This window comes from Chroicocephalus ridibundus, chromosome 6 (assembly GCF_963924245.1).
Source record: "Chroicocephalus ridibundus chromosome 6, bChrRid1.1, whole genome shotgun sequence".
Taxonomy (NCBI): domain Eukaryota; kingdom Metazoa; phylum Chordata; class Aves; order Charadriiformes; family Laridae; genus Chroicocephalus; species Chroicocephalus ridibundus.
In genome coordinates this window covers 74,637,827-74,642,629 of record NC_086289.1, presented here as the reverse complement: position 1 = coordinate 74,642,629, position 4,803 = coordinate 74,637,827, and positions in this window count along the sequence as shown.

Genomic DNA, 4,803 nt, shown 5'->3' with positions numbered 1-4,803 from the left:
GTCATCTCTCATTTTCAAAGCTCTTAATTTACTTTTTTTTTTCCACTGACATAATCAGTTGGTCCCTGCCTGTTCATTCCACTTTTACAGAACCTTCAGGAATTTTCCCCTCTATGACTCAGAAGCTTTCTCTGCACCTTCTTCCTTTTCAAATTACTTGCTTGTACCTCTGCTTCACTGTCTCCATAATTACAAATCTTATCTCAAAATAATTCTTCTCTTTCGTAATATTTTTCTTAGCTCTGTTAGTGAGAAGAGTGCCTTGCTGACCATTACGCACAGTTCTCTTTCCTGTTGTATTTACTATGCTCTGGAATCCAGTACATAACAAAAAATGCTATGAAGAATTGTGTATGCTGTGCATACACAAATGGGATATGTGAGTTAGGGGGATTACTAACGAAAGAACAAGATTACAGAGGAATCACGGGTAGTTACAGGGAAGCATTAAGGTACTTGAGACCACAAGTCTCCATTAGACCTCAATAGGATTTGTATCTCTAACACGCTTTGGTGGGGTTTGGTTTTGTTTTAAATAGTATCAGTAATAAACAACCAGCACTTCATTATACTATAGTCTTACAAAAAATTCATCATTAAGGTTCAGTACCTTGAAGTAAAACAGTGTTCCAATAAAATATTCACAATAGGAACTCAGGAAATTTACGCTAAAATTAAATAGAAAGAACTGAAGCTTATGAATATACTGAAATTCATAATTAAAAACAACAACAAAAGATTCTCTCTGACCATATAGTAACACTGTCATCCTGTCTTCCCTTCTATCTTCCTTTCATAACACAGCTGTAGTGTTACTTTTACTTAAAGGTAATTTTGTTTGCAGTTTTGTTTTTTCTTTAAACTGCTCGAAGCAGTTTGAAGACACAAACTAATCATCAGCGGCACTTTGGATTTTTTAAATAAATCATAAAGCAGAATTTCATAACTTTTTATATCCACAGCAAACACTCTTAGAAACTAACTTCAAGGATATATACATTTCAATAATTTTATCTCTTCTTAACATACAAGATCATCTAGAAATCTGTAGTGTCTCCTAACAAACAGTTTAGGTGTATCTTACAGTAAGATATCTCTAGCCCTGTTGACATTACCATAAAAAATTCCAGTGGTTTCTGTTCATTTTCAGCTAGGGCTCAAGTGCAATGCTTTCACATAACACAAATACGCTCCTTTCAAAGCCAGCCATGGGAAACATTAACCCCTGTTGCACCTCGGTTTCTGTCTCAAGAGTGCCAAATTTCATGGATTTGGCAGTCTTGCATACACAAGAGCCTATTAGCTCTGTAATTAATTTTATGTGCATGAAAGCATATATACATATGGGTACACATTTTGTCATCTGTTTCATTTCTTTAACGAAGACTGTGATTCCATGAGATGAAGGAAAAAAATTCTCTTTTCTGCTGACTCACTGTAATAGTAGTAGAGATTCAGCCCAGTGGCTGAAGTGACGCTGAATCAAAACTGGCTGCTTGTCTCTGTTTTGCACAGTACTAAATATTGCATCAGCATGCACCACTCAAAGGACTCAAAGTTTCACCTCTGAAATAAAAAGTACAAGAGCTTATAACCTCTGCTGCTTTCGAAGCTTTCCCACTATGAGAAGAGTGATGGTGAGACTAGCTGGTGTTCAAACTCATTAGTAAAGTGAATAAGCACCACCCCCTCATACCATTAAGCACATCATGGGGAAACCTTTCTCACGAGAAGGTGGTAACTGGCATTATTTTAAAGTAAAAATCATCATCATCATCATAATCCCTAATTAAAGATGAATAACCAAGAAAGACCACACATAACATTTCACAACAAAGTTTTGGAGATCCTCTGCTTTCCCTGTTAAGGTTTTGGATTCCACTCACCAAATATCGTTTTATCAAGGGCTAAGAGTTCTTGACGGTCTCTTTCATCCTCTTTCTCAGAAGCACAGGAACTTACTCAGTCAAAATTGTTTTCCATTTCCAGCAACGCAGGGAACCATGCAAATAGTGTGAATTGTTACTTAACCTACTAACAAATGCAGCCAATAACAGAATGAGCTACTGAACTGGAGACTGACAAATTACATTATTTTTTCCAGTGCCCAGTCATGTTCCAAAGCAGACTGGAGCTGGTGCAGACATGCTTCTTTCAGCTTAAGATCTTTTTTATAGATTTTTTTTTCAGTTTGTTAATGGCATGCATTATTGCCAGGCACTAATTTTGCAAGTCTGTACTTAAAATTGTGTTCCTGTGAACTCCGTGTTTTCCACTCTAAGCACAGTCACTCGTCTTATTTTATATTCCATGGGCTGCATACAAGTCTATCTCTACAAGGTATTTTAGTCCACGGCAGCTAATAATGCTGCCTCTGCCCTTAGCTCCAAATATACAGTGGGGAGTTGCACTCTAAATCATTACAATATGATCAAACATGTCAAAAGTTAAAAATGCATTTATATTTCCCAAATCAATTGCAACTGAAAATAATAATAATAATTCAGCAGTGAATCCAATTGTTTTGATAATGTAATCTAGAAATTTCAATACTTATTAGTCCTGAGCAAAATTTCACAAAGCGCCTTTTGTCCATTTGCCCATCCCCTCTTTTGCACTCTAGTATTGTCAGATAGATGTGAGGCATCTGTAAAAATTATCTGCAATCTCTCTATTGCCATATTACAGATAAGCCACCAGTTCTCTTCATGAACTGCAGAAACGAAAGCAAACACCTTTCCACGCTGCACACCAGCCGGCGTTTTTGCCATCTCAAGCAAGTGCATGTGTGATAAGGCTTTCAGTAGAGTTGCAGGGAGCAGTATTTCTAAGTGCCATTTGACAGAGAGTCTGATCCCGGTTGGTTACAGTAAAATATAATGTGAAATAGAGGTTTAGAACCGTGGCATATTTTTAACTTCCTGACATATGCAGCATAGTCTGCTATTGAGGAATTTTCCTCTCGCTGAAGTGATGAGCAGACAAGGCAACACTAATGCTACTCCACGCTTTGCTCAGTGGGAGGTAATGCAAAATCAGCGCAGTAGCAAATATTATATTAACAGTGTGGTGCTCCTTTTCCCTTCCCTCCCCCATCTCAGTTTCAGAGTTGGAAAGAGATAACATAGAGGACAGACTACATTCTTCTTCAAGCAAGAGGAATGAAGAGAAATCATTTGGTAAGTGACCGCTAGGAAAACAGAATTTACTAAAAATGCACTGGTCTGATGGTAAATAACTGACATCTGTATTCAGTACAGTGCTGAGCAGCTACGGCCAGTGATAAAACCTGTTATATTAACACAGGACCAGATTCATCTCTCAGTTACACTGAAGTCACCGAGGGTCCTCTAAATTTATCGCTGGTGTTTCTCTAGCTCTGTAGTGATGATATCAACATATCAGTTCACTGATGCTGCACTTACTATGATGCACTTATTAAGTATGGGTATATTTAGCATCAGAGACAACCAAAAGTGGACACAGGAAACACAGTAAATTAATATTCCCAATTAGAATAGCTGCAAGTTTAAAGCTTCTGTTTCTTTGAATACTTTATAAAATAATGTTACAAAGGGCATACACATTTTCATTACCAAAAACTTATGAATTAAGTGTTGCAAAAATAGATTATGTAAGTATGGGAATGTAAATACTCAAGATATCTTCACAGATTTTAATTTGTGATATTTCTTCGTTTTCAAACAAAACTATTTCTCACCACATACCTATGTGTCTATATCTAACATAGATTGTCTTTGACTCTAAAGACTGTATTCTAGAAACAGCACAGATTAAAAGTAAGTATTGTGAAGCATATAGAGCTCCAGAGTTCAGAGCAAAATCATCTTTATTTTTAAAATGTTGTTGGTGGACTGCAGCCCATTAACAGGCAAGCCCAAACTCAGACCTAACTAGACATCATCAGTAGGATATTACAGTTCGTACAGCGTTAGCCGTATGACAATACAATCCTTTTACCCGTATGATTAACTGATTCTCTTTCTATTGAAAAAGAATGCTGGCATGATGCATATAACGTATATGCTTCCCCAGAAAAGGAGACGATGCAGAACCACCAAGTTTGAATGCAGAAATATTCAAAATGCATTTCTAGGTACCTGATTAATAGAAACTAATGTATAAAAGGAGGTTTACTGATTATTGAGAAAGTAACATGCAATTGGTATATGTCCAGTTATGCAAAGGAAAGTGGGAAAAACAGACCTGCAGATAACAGTCTCCAAACCCAACTGACCCAGCACATTTAATATGATTTATATTTTTTGCATGTACTTTCTTTCACTAACTTCCATTAAAATGTTTGCTCAGTCAGCCTACCTGTAGCTGGAGCAGCTCTTACCTTCCCTAGATTTTGTACTTTAAATCAAGGTAATTTCCACTGGCACAAAAATTTAAAAAAAAGCAAGAAAAAGCTGTCAGCACACTTGCGTATTCCCATTACACTTAGAGTAAATAGGAATTAAAAAAATGCAGGAAGCGGTAGAATATCATGATGTAATTCTAGCCAGAAGAGAAAATAGCTTATACTGCTGTTTAACCTAATAATCAGTGTACTCCCGCCCCCCTCAATCAATAGATAAACCAAATAGAATTATTTTAAGATTCCTCCAGTTTTAAGTCCAATTTTAAAAATATTTGTAGCCCCCAAATGTGCCTATGTATGTACTCATGTGTACATTGACAAGAAACTATTTTATTACCTATAAACTTGAGATATTTACAGTAATGTTTTTGGAGTAAACTGAATTTTGTGATATGCCAAGAGGTAGATGTAGAGAA